Source organism: Pinus tabuliformis, chromosome X, assembly GCF_031772625.1.
Source record: "Pinus tabuliformis cultivar Carrire ecotype Pingquan chromosome X, CPIR1, whole genome shotgun sequence".
In the NCBI taxonomy this organism is placed as follows: Eukaryota; Viridiplantae; Streptophyta; class Pinopsida; order Pinales; family Pinaceae; genus Pinus; species Pinus tabuliformis.
This window is the reverse complement of record NC_142308.1, coordinates 1,008,532,802-1,008,546,389: the sequence shown is the minus strand read 5'-3', so window position 1 is coordinate 1,008,546,389 and position 13,588 is coordinate 1,008,532,802. Positions and strand designations below refer to the sequence as shown.

General features: G+C 35.8%; 1 pseudogene; it reads right to left on the bottom strand.

Annotated features, from left to right (window-relative positions):
• Positions 1-2,472: 2,472 nt before the first annotated feature.
• LOC149143165 (mitogen-activated protein kinase 9 pseudogene) lies at positions 2,473-3,662 on the bottom strand (annotated as a pseudogene).
• Between the last annotated feature and the right edge of the window lie 9,926 nt (positions 3,663-13,588).

The window sequence follows — 13,588 nt, the reverse complement described above, 5'->3', positions numbered from 1 at the left end:
AAATGAACATAAGAATCAAAGGAAAGAGAAGATTAGAATTTCACCAAAGATGCTAAAACATTTGAATGTTAAAATTCTTCCCTTATATTATCAACAAATGATTTTTTTTTAGAGAGTATCAAAATCTAAATTAAAAGCATTTACCCATGCCTACTCTTGGTTGTAATATATCTTATTTAATGTTTCAACATCATCATGTCAATTTCTGTAGACTTCAAGACACAACACAATATATACCCGAGAAGGACTTTCGAGACATGAAGAAACAAACCCTATTGTACTCTACAAATTGTCCATTAACTTTGCAATCTAATAGCAATTAGAAGTAAACCCTAACTACTAGTCACAAGAATTTCTGAAGTGTCGCTCCTCTTTTAGGCTAAGCTATTTCTATGTGAAGCCTACCTTAGTTGTCTAGAGGACAAAGGAGACATAAACCCTAATGATCTCCACACTTTCAAAGAAAGAGAAGAACATAGATCCTACTCTCGGATCTTCTTCTAAGGTGAGAAAATTCTATGTGAAACCTATCTCGTTAAGCCAAGAGACAAAGGAACATAGGTCTCCTTGGAAACTATGGAAACAAAAGATAATCAATGTTTAAATGACTAAATGAAAATAACGATGCTAGGCTACCTAACCTACACTAACTGTAGAAATATCCAACACATAATTGAAATGGCTAGATAAAGAATTCAAGCCTAGTCCCTCAAGGGTGCAAAGACTAAGTCATATTTGCTCATTTTGTTAATATTAGATTATGTTAAGGAAAAACTATATTTATTCCAAATTATTGAATATACATATGAACCAAACATTCCTTGACCAGAGGTTAGAAAGAATGTAAATACTGCAATTATTCTTTACAAGATAGTGAATGAAATTCTTCAACATAGGCTCAAATATTATCTAAAGTCACACAATTATCAGAGAGTTGAAGATATCGTGATGCCGAGAATTTAAATAGATACCACATAAGACATATAAATTCATTCATATCATGTCTAGCCTCGTATATAACCTATGTTATGTACAAACATTCATTAAGAAATATAAATGAAATCTAGCATTAGAAAAAAGTATCAACAAAAGGAATATATATATATATATATATATATATATATATATATATATATATAGAGAGAGAGAGAGAGAGAGAGAGAGAGATAATATAAACTCAGCAAACGATAAAAAAATTGCAATCGAAAGGGGTAGTGAGCTAAATGGCACGCCGAGACCAATGAGCAAGCTCCCTTATAAAAGGTATTGTTAACTCAAATCAAGAACCAACACAAAAATGAAAGAAACTCCAACATGTAGTCTTTGCATTGAGAGAGAATTCCATAATTATATTGTTACAACCTAGTGGTCACCTCTTGGGATCATCCCACATGAGAAAAATATGGGAAAACCTTTCCTAAACTCCTTTTAAAGGTTTTTTTGAAACCCTTGTCTACTTTTGTCTCATGATTTTATAGAGGAAGGATCAGGGGTGAATTGAAACCAATTCCACCAAAAATGATATGTCAAATATTTGAGAATCTACAAAAGATTGTCTTTAATGCATTGTTAACTAAAGATATTATCACATAGGATTTCTTTGGTATATCATATTATGAGAATAGCTCAATATGGTGTGTTTGGCTGACTAGTCACTCAATTTCGGGCGGAGCTAGTCAATGGTGCAACTAAAAATTACCCCTGAAAAAAAAAAAACACTAATAATTTTCTCAATTGACACACATTTTGGAGGAAATTCGCAAGAATAACCAAACTTGGTATGTCTTGGAACAAACCCATGTTTTAGATTTACCAAATTATTCTTCATTTGCCAAAAAATCACGCCCAAAGTTGATGACCCGAATTTTCCTGGAACAAACTATAATTATCATTGGTCTCTGCCTAGAGACCTCTAGAATCAACCTAAGTGTGAAACAAGCAACATGAAACCATGCCATCGATGATAGGAAAAAAACCATGTCTAATAACCTTTCATAGGGTCACGTGGACATGCCGAAATCAATTTATTCAAGACTTTCTACCTAAAATCAATTTATTCATGATAACTTCAACCAAATGAACTAGAGTCTATTAACCAGTTCCGTGAATTATTTAAACAAACAATGAAGTATTCATGAACAAGCCACTGCACTGGACATTGTTGCAATCTTTCTTATAGAACCAACAACCATTGAATCTATATTATATGTGACAACATTTGGTTCACTGCTCAAGTTTTCATTTTTCTCATCCCCATGTTTCATTGTGGAGTGTCTTGTTTGATAGGAATTGCAAACAAATATGCACTTGGAAGCATTAACACTAACATTCTTCACTAGGTTCCATGGATCTGATCTTCTTTACTTGCACCATCAATTAGTGAAACTACATAATCAATCATAATGCTCTGATTTCTTGGTGGACATAAAAAGTAGCCTTAGTTACATACTACAATTGTTCTTTCTGGTTTACTTATTTATTTTTAGAATCCTTGTTGTGCTTTGTACGATTCTCTCTGAATTCAATGACATCCTTTCTTGGTAAAGATGCATGCTGTCTCCTAAGGGGTGCATTGTTTTCACCTCTACTATAGTGTTCCTCTAGATGAGAAAATTGTCTCTTAAACATATCTAAACAGTTGTATATATAAAGTTGGCAGTTGGCAACACATAGAGCCTCTCGTAGCATATGAGGATGATAATCTAAAATCTCTCAATAGATAATCTCTCTCACATCATCCTTTGTTAATATTCTCCTTCCAAACTCAAAATCCAACTTTGAAATAGGTTGTATTGAAGGTTGACGCTCAAAATTTTCCAAACCATTGAAATATGGATCAACTAATGCCTACTCTACTATAGGTCAACCTTTTGGATCAAATGCAAACATAAGATCAAGCAGAAAAATGACAAGTGGATCTACATTTGGGAACTCTTGTGGGAAGGAATTGGATTCTTTTTCGGCATGTTACCTAAGTGTCTTCTAGCCTTCTGACTGTGGATCCTAGAAAGTGATTATGGTGACGAAGTGCCAAGAAAATCAGTTAGGATATCTAGTTGATGTACAACACTCTTCCCAAGAAACAATTGTTTTCCTGTAAGAATTTCAATAAATATGGATTCTATGCTCCAAATATCAATGTCATGAGTTTACTTAGTAAATAAATAACCATAAAAATCAAGTACATAGTACCACCTAGTTGTCACATAATCCATTTATAAACAGGTAGATGGAGCATCATTGAAGGAGACATGAGAAAACCCAAAGTCACATATTTTCAATTTACAATCAACATTTGTAAAAATATTTTCTTAGCTTCAATTCACACTGAAATACATTTGTTGTATGAATATGGTTTAGATATCTAAAAAACTATTGTAGAAAGAACTGATAGTGTTCAACTGTGAGATCATCATTTTCTTTAATAACTTGGTGAATATCACACTCCATTAACTCAAATACAACATATATATCTTTGAATTTTAGTTGAGATGGAGAAGCATAATGTGCTTAATCTGAATAATGTTTGGATGGTGAAGTAGTATAAGAAGTTTGATTTATCTTAGAATGTTTGTTATATTAGATACATGTTAAAATACTTCATTATTATTCTTAATTTCCACTTTATTACCAGTATGAGTATCAATATCAAAAGTTACTACACCATATCTTCGCCTCATCTCATTATTCATGAGGTTAAGAATATGCTTGGGAGAACCTTTACTTGTTCGATACATTTTCTTCATTATCAATATAAGTGATAAATGTCCTCTTGTTAGTTGGATTAAAGGAAAGAGAATGAACCTCTTGAATTTCTTCCCATGCCTCCTTAGGATTAACATGTGTACCAACAATCGATGCATCAATGGAATCTTGGAAACAACATTCTTTTCATATCCTTTGGTGAAAAAGTATCCTTGTAAATTGAACATTTACCTCACCTCAAGAGAATCGTGAGAATTGAACCCGTGACCTCTCAATAAAAAAGTAAGGGGACTTGATAAGGAGTACTCAACCAATTGAGCTTACCTTTGAGGATAAATACTTACCATGATAATGATAGTAAAAAATAATAAATAATTTCATATCCTTGACATTTATGTTATAATTTTTTCGTTTGATTGTCAAATTATTTGGGTGAGTCATATTTGAGTCTTGAAACCCTCCCATACCATCATCACATGAATATACTATAACCATATCAAATTTTGAGTTCATACAAGAACAAAATAAAATTACTTTAATGTTGGATCCACTCACAGCACACCCCCAACCCCCCCACCCCGATGCATTGCCAATTAATTGAAGCATGATTTCCATTGATTGCTAAATGTTAAGTGATGTGAAAATTTACCTGATCTTGAGATCGTTGAGAGAATTGAAATTGCGACCTATAAATAACAAACTAAGGTGCTTTGATGATGGGTACTCAACCAAATAAGATAACCCTTACGAATAAATACATACCATGGTAAGGACAGTAAAAAATAATAATTAGTTTCATATTGTTGACATTAATATTATATTTTTTTATTATTGAATTCTTTGTGTGAGTCGTATTTGAGTCTTGAAACCCTCCCATATTCTCAACACATGCATCTACTATAACCATGTAAAATTTTAGTGCACATAACCTAAAAATGGAAAAAGGTCAACATTGGCCCCATTGGCAACCCCATCTGTTGGGGGTCAATTAATTAAGGAATAATTTCCACTGATTTATAAAAATTAAGTGAGTTAAACATTTACTTGACCCCAAGAAAAGTTAGCTAGTTGAACTTGTGACCTATCAATAGAAAGTTAAGGTGCTTTAATATATGTAGTATAACACCCTCCTTCCACATCTACCCAAGCAACCGACCAGCCTAGGTAAACATGTGATGAGCGACAACTATGATATGATTCAACCTCCTAAGTCATATTAAGGAAGTGGAATCGATGGAATCACAACATATAGAAATTCAGCATTGGCATTATGATCCTCAAGAACCAATCCAACCTTTCTGGCAACCAACAACTGGGTCCAACTACGATTTTGGACCACTTGACCTCCAGATTCTCTCATGTTATGGGAATGCCAGTGTCCAGGGACCTCTCTAAATTCTCATGGGCCCGCAAGATAACATCCAAGGAAATTTTTTATTAGTTTTGTCTCAGTGTCCTCAGGATTTAAGCCACATTTTCAAGCCCAGGTCACTGCCCATAATTAAATCATATCTTCAAAACAATAAAATAACAAGGAAATGACAATATAAGTACAATCACTTGAATGAGACCTTGACTGGACCCCTACTAGCCATGATAGGCATTTCGTCAAACATATCACGAATATGTAATCTACATGTGTAAATAACAGATCTGAGAATAGGGGTCATATACTTAGCTAAGACTCGTTAAGAGACATTAATGCCTCAACATATTAATTGCAATTTTATCCATTAGGTGATAGATTCATTGGTCATTCATTTACAGGTAAAAACATAATGAAAGCCATACATAGATGTTGTCATAAAACACATATATAACCATCATAATAGTAGCAAAAATACCAATGAATCAAAACCATATAAGCCACATATAATCTAGTATAATACTCATAGAAATACAAGGAGAAATAACCTCATATTGATGATGGAAAATCAAAACTTGGGATGGCACTTCCATGTTCCACCCAACAATAGAATGACTGAGCCAAATACCTATTCAGATGTTAACCCCTTATGGCATATTCCAGGCATGAATCTGGGATCTCATAGAACATATCAATCCAAAACCATCTAGGGCTTCCAGAGGCCATCCACCTCAACCAATTAAACAATGACTCCACCTCACGGTTAGACATCACAAATCCATCATCAAACTGGTATCTATCCAAGCCTTCCAGGGCTTCGAGAGGATTTTTCTAACCAAGGATTTTAGGACTAGTAACTCAACCCACATCATTTACCGAGATTTTAGAGAATTTGTCCAACAAGGGCTTCTAGGAATAGTAACTCAATCCACCAAGGGATTATAGAGCATTTTTCCAATTAAGGATTCAAAGACCAGTAACTCGACTAAAGCTGTTACAGGGCTTCTAGAGTTCTTTTCCAACCAGGGCTAAGGAAACATGAGAAACATCGAAAACAGAACAAGGAAACCAAATCCACAACTACCATGGCTATTTAGGAAATGGTAAGGCTTGGAAATCCACTATCAATCCCGACCATCCTCCATGTGCATGATAGATCACAATCAACAAACCACATGCATATTCCATACATGTGAAAACGAGTGAGGAAAACATACGTGCAACTTGGTACCTGCAAGAAAAATATGATGTAGTTGATGATCCCGATGTCCTCTTGCACTTTCACACTCTTCCTTTTATTTCTTTCTCCAAGAATCCAAGTAAGGCACACCCTCCAAGAGTGCTCCAATAAAACTCTAAGTATCCAAGAGTATGAGAGAGAGAGATAGAATGATGAGTGAGAGCTTCAACACTGAACAAACAAAAAGTTACCAATTGATCCTCAAAATCCTTTTTATGAATGAAGCTTCTATTTTCTTCATTTTCTGTCATTTTCCTTCAATTTCCTCCTCACATGCAACCTATGACCTTCCACCTCCATTTTCTCCTAATTTCCATTATTTTCATAAATAAATTTTCCAAAAATGTCATTTTGCATTTCCAAAACCTTAGCCATCGCCTTTTCCAATTTCCTTAGCCATTAATAACCAAATGAACACCCACACTATGATGTTGTTCCCAACATTAATATTGGAATAAGTGTCCCATCAACTGTGGTTATTATTTTTCCTTTATTACATTGAATTTTCACCAAGGCTATTATAGAACCCTCCCACTTGGGAGAACACCGTCATTGGTGCTCAAAAACACCTATAACCATAGAACTATTGTAAGAAAAACATATTTCCAATGGAGCTTTATAACTTAGCTCGTTGCATTATTTACAATGATCAACATGCCAAGAAGAAAACCAACATGAAAACATAACAACATAACATCATATTGAAATGACACCCATAGCTCTTATTGGAGCTTTATAACATAGCTCATGGAGGTATTTACATTCATATACGTATGTACATATAATAGAACATCATCAAAACATGTACTAAAAATTATACCAAAACACCATACTAAAACCGCTTTGCCTCAACCGACAAACAAGGAAGGATACATAGCCCGCATTTGATCCACCATCTTCCATGTAGCTTCATCGGGCCCAAAGTGCTTCCATTGCATATTAACTTGTTCGATTGCTCGATTATGAAGCATGAGCACCCTTTTCTGCAATATCCATTGAGGCTCCAGCTAGAATTCTCCATTTGGTTCCACCTACAATACAAACCAATCAATCACATGATCAACATCTCTAACATGCTTCTTAAGCAATGACACATGGAAAACATCATGAAATCTCACTATCAAAGGCAGTGAAAGTCGATAGGCTACTGGCCCGGTCCTCTCAATAATGTTGAAGGGTTCACAAAACCATGGTGCCAACTTGGTACATGATCAAATATGTAAGGAGATCTTCTTCAGTTTGATACACAAGTACACCTGTTCCCCATCCCAAAACTCCTTGAACAACCTATTTCAATCTTGATAGCTCTTCTTCATATCTTGTGCTGCCCTTAGATTCTTCTTGATCACCTACATTTCTTATTCCATGTCTGCCATCATATTTGGTCCAATTAACACTCTATTAACTAGATCACTCCAATTGACAGGAGTATTACAACTTTTCCCATCCAATTCCTCAAATGGACTCATCCTCAAGGATTCATCATACTCATTTGTGTAAGAGAAGTCTAGCACTGGAAGTTACTCTTCCCACTTTTTTTACCAATGCATCACATACGTCCTCAAATGTCCTCCAATATCTTGTTCACCCTCTATGTCTCTCCATCTGTATGTAGATGATAAGCTGTACTAAAGGCCAAATCTATGCCCAAACTTGCAAATAACTCCTTTCAAAACTTGGAAGTGAACTTCACATCCCTATTTGACACAATATTATTTGGAACACCATGCAATCTAACCACATCTCTGATGAATATCTATGCTACAACGCTAGCTGAGAATGTAGACTTCAATGGAATGAAGTGCGCAACCATTGTCAACCTATCCACAATAACCGTGATGGAATCATGTTGTCCCATTGTTCTCGGTAAACCTATGATGAAGTCCATGGAGATGACTTCCAACTTCCACTATGGAATCACAATTGGTTGTAGCATTTGACTTAGATGTTTACATTCCTCCTTAACACATTGACAATCAAAATACCTAGCCACAAAATCTTCTACATCCCTCTTCTATTTTGACCAATAATAAAATCTCTTCACTTTTGTCAGTATCTTCTAATATTCTAGGTGCCCTGAATATATTTCCCCATGAAAGTCCCTCAAGATCACCTTCTTGATTTCATTAATTTCTCACACATATATCATGTCTCTAAATCTAACCAATCCATCTGTTGTAAGCCAATAGTCCACATCCTATGCACTTGCACATGTATTTGCACTTGTATCTACACCTGTACCGTTACATATGCCTATATTTATACTACCACCTGTAAATGTGCGATTACTCTGCTACAACCCATGGATAATCTCTATATATCTGACATCCTATTGACCTGCCTGCAAGATCCTAGCTTGTAAGTTTGTCCCTTAGGAGGTCATAGCTACTAAGTGATTTACCTGTATCCACCTACTAAGAGTATATGGCACTCTATTCTCTTTTCCTTTTATGTACCTAATCTCAAAATAAAACTCACTGATCATAGATAACCACTGAGCCTGCTTACCGTTTAGATTCTGTTGGTTAAATAGGTATCGTAAACCATTATGAACACTCATGAATGAAAACCTACTGCCCAGAAGATAGTGTCTCCACATCTTCAGTGCATGTATAATCGCAGCCAATTCAAGATCATGCATGGGATAGTTCTGCCTGTTCTCATTCATTTTCTGAGACTCATAGCATACCACCTACCCATCCTACATAAGGACCCCACCAGGTCCTTTCTTGAAAGAATCTATGCATACTACAAACTATTTGTCCAGATCTCCAATCTTTAACACTAGTGCATGTGTCAACAACTGATTGAGTTGCTCCAAACTAGCCTCATAGTCCTCTGTCCATTTAAACTTCTTACCTTTCCTCTGAAATGATGTGATAGGATAAGCGATCTATGAGAAGTTCCTGATGAACCTCCTATAATAGCCTGCCAACCCCATGTAAGATCTCACCTCATCTACAATCTTAGGAGCTACCCACCCCATGATGGCCCTTATCTTTTTTAGATCCACTGCAATTCCCTCCTTGGAGAAAACATATCCCAAGTAATGTACCTCAGTCCGAAAGAAATTGCAGTTGCTAAGATTAGCATACAACTGATGCTCTCTCAATAACCTCATCACTACTGTTAGATGCTCGACATGCTCTTCCTCATTTTTAGAATATACCAATATGTCATCAATTAACAAAATAACAAACATACCCAAATACAGATGCAACACTTTATTCATCAAGGACATAAATGTAGCTGGAGCATTAGTCAAGCCGAATGGAACTACAACAAACTAATAATGCCCATAAATGGTTTGGAAAGTCATCTTGTAAATGTTCTCCTTTTTGACGTGTACATGATGATACCCAAATCTCAGATCAATCTTCGAGAACACTGTTGCTCCCTTCAAAACTCAAACAATTCATCAATCCTTGGTAACATATACCTATTCTCAATGATCACTTCATTCAACTTCCTGTTGTTAATGAATAATTTAAGAGTACCATCTTTCTTCTTCAGAAAAAATACCAATGTGCCCCATGGTGATACACTTGGCCTAATGTATCCCTTGTCCAACATTTCCTTCAACTGTAGGTTCAAATCCAGTAACTGAGGTGTGCTTATCCTGTAAGGTGTTTTCAATGTCGAAGCTACCCTTGGCACAAACTTAATAGAGAATTATACAACCCTATGTGCTGGAAACTCTAAAATATATTGAGGAAATATCCTTGAACTATTGTATAACTAGGTACTTTCTCAAAACATGTGCATCCTCAACTTCCTTAACTTTACCACTATAAATGTTTATGGTAAATAACACACACCCTTTTCTATGACTGTGCTTTTCTTGCATGGCTGTCACCATCCTAACTGATGCAACTTTATTATTTACCTGTAAGACTCTTGGTTCCCCATTGTCATCCACACAATCAATTGTTTTGTCATAATAATATGCCTTGGTTCTACATAGATAAAACCAATCCATTCCCAACAACACGATCCCAATGGTAATACACTAAAATATTCTACAGTAGGCATACCATTCAAATCAAATGCAAAAGATCTTACCCATTGATGAAGTCGCTTCTTCGTACCAATATCCAACTATACTATCCAAGATTTTGCATGAAATTCCTTACTCAAACCACACTTATCTACCATGTCAGTACTAACATAACTATAATTATATGAAGGGTCAATCAAAATAGAAATAAATTGATCACAAAGCTTATCGTTGATCTGAGTGATAGATGCCTGATGGCCTACCTATTTGTTATCTAACATTGCATAAATATGAGGAACACTCTAACCAACATCCCCAGGAGTCTGTGTGTCCTATGGATTATATATCTAAGACCTAGCACCCTAATTTTGGGGACAATCTCTCATGCAATAAGCTTTTCTACAAGTCCAACACTATATAGGCTTCCAGCCTGCATCCCTATTCTGCTCCTCAGGTCAATGTCCCTATCCTCTATATAATGCATTGAGCCTCTTAGTTGGTGCAAAATTATCCTTATTACCTGAATCTTGTGTTCTTACTCACTTCTTGTCCCATTTTCCTTTATTCTTTTCATTTCCCTTCCAGTCTGGCTTAGTCTTAGATCTGCGCTTTGACTTTTCATAGTGACACTTTCACTTCCAAATTTCCTCTTGCAATGATCTAGGCTCATCAAACTCAATCCAATGTGTGAATTCCATTGGTAACCCACTAGTGAATCTTTGAATCTTGGCCTTCTCCTCCTTGAGGTAAGGTGCATACCTCAGTAGCTCCAAAAAATTTCTAGTGTACTCATCATATGTCATAGACTACATCTTTACCTCATAAAATATTTTTTCCCTCTCATCAAAGTATATCTAGGAAAAATACGTCTTCTCGAATAGTCACTCAGACTCAATCCAAGTCAATATTCCTCATATATACCTCTAAATTTCTTCACATCTTCACACCAAATGCCTACTTTACCTTTGAGACTAAATGTATCTGCTCTAGCTTTCGTGTTCTCTGAATAATCATTCAACCTAAAGAACTTCTTCATACCAAGAAACCATGCCTCTGCATCCTACAATTTCTTCATCTCTCCATAAAAATTTGGTGTCTTTGTTTTATTAAAATCATCTAGCATGTATCCCCTCTCAATCCTCCTATAAGCATGATAACAATATCGATCATCATGCCTGTGTGAACCAGAACTAGAATGGTACCTGTGTCTATCCCTCCTCCTATCCAGAGTGTCCAACAATCAGCCATCTCTGACCGTGTCACCAATATGATACCTACTACCATATTCCCCATTAGTTTTGTCCTCCTACTCATGGTTGATATGAAGTGGTCCCTATTGTTGTAAATCTACCAAAATCTAAAGTATCACTACATTTATCTTTGCTAGATTCTCCTATGCCTGTATGATTATGTCATTATATTATTTACATCTCCTTGTTTCTCCCTTTAAGCTTCTTAATTTATATGCCAAATCAGAAGAGTTCCCAACACAAGACTACTCTTCTAATTCATAAGGAGATTCCTTGTAATCTGCCATCTTGCTGATGATTTGACATTTCTTCTTCCAAGGTATATCATGTCATCTAAACAAAATCACAATAAACCAACATACCATAATATAGCTTGGGGAGGATACCTTGTCTGCAAGATCAACAAATCAACATGATACATTTATAACATAATCATGACATCATATGGAAACATAACACATAAGCATATAACCATGCAACCATCATTCCAGGTAGGGTCCAGTCATCAATGCATGACCTTCTCAAAAACTCATACCAAAACCTCATGCATGACAACAACCACTACAACATTATACACTTGACCACATGAAAACATTAACATGCATAAGTAATGCCTAACCAACCATACACATGCATAAACATATGTAATCAAGCATAAATGAACAATACTTGAAACCAAACCTACAAGAATGATACATGTAACCAAACATACAAGAATGAAACCAAACATGCAAGAATGTAACCAAGTGACATATAACAACATGTAAGCAACATATAACAACACGTAACCAGTCATACACTCATGACGATGAACTCTAGAATAACAACATCAACTTCCACATGACGACATCACTACAAGCATGACCAACATTATGCAAATGAAAAACGCACATGGAATGAAATTGTAAGAGACACATGCAACTGACATGCATGTATGACCAACACACATCCCATCCACTTTGATGGGTGAACCATGCTCTGATACCACTATGTAACATCCTCCTCCCACATCTACACAAGAAATGGCCAACCACCATAAACATGCGACAAGAAGCCACTATAATATGATTTGACCTCCTAAGTCACGTTAAGGAAGTGGAACCAACATAAACACACCATACATACATTCAACATCAACATTAGGACCCTTAGGAGCAAATCCAACCTTTCTACTAACTAGCCCCTGGGTTCCATTGATCTTTTGGACCACTTGACCTATGGATTCTCTCATAATATGGGCATGCTAGTGTCTAGGGACCTCTGAACGCTCTGATAGGCCTTCAAGCCAACATCTAGGGACTTTTTTGCTTAATTCTATGCCAACGTCCCTAGGATTCAAGCCACATTTTTAGGCCCAAAGCCCAAGTCACTTCCCAGAATTAAATCACATCTTCATAACTGTAAAATAATCACGAAATGACAGTATGAATGTAATCACTTAAACGAGATCTTTATTAGACCCTTACTAGCCATGATCGGAATTTCATTAAACATATCACAAATATGTAATCTACAAGTGTAAATAACATCTTTGAGCATAGGGGTCTTATGCTTAGCTGAATCGGTAAGAGACATTGCTGCCCTAATACATTAACTACCATCTCATCCATTAGGTCATAGATTCATTGCTTATTCCTTTACAAGTAAAAACATGATGAGAGCCATCCATAGTTTCTGTCATAAAACACATATATAACCAACATAATAGGAGAAGAAATACCAATGAAATCATAGGCATATAAACCACATATAATTCAGTATAATACTCATAGAAATACAAGGAGAAATAACCTCATATTGATGATTCAAAATCCAAACCCGGGATGGGACTTCCATGTTCCACCCAACCATAGAATGGTTGAGCAAAATCTCTCTTCATCAATTCACCCCCATCCCATATTCTAAGCAAGAATGTGGGATATCATAGAACACATCAATCCAAAACCATCCAGGCATTCTAGAGGCCATCCATCTCAAGCCATGAAAAAGTGATTCCACCTGATGATTGGACATCACAAAACCACCATTAG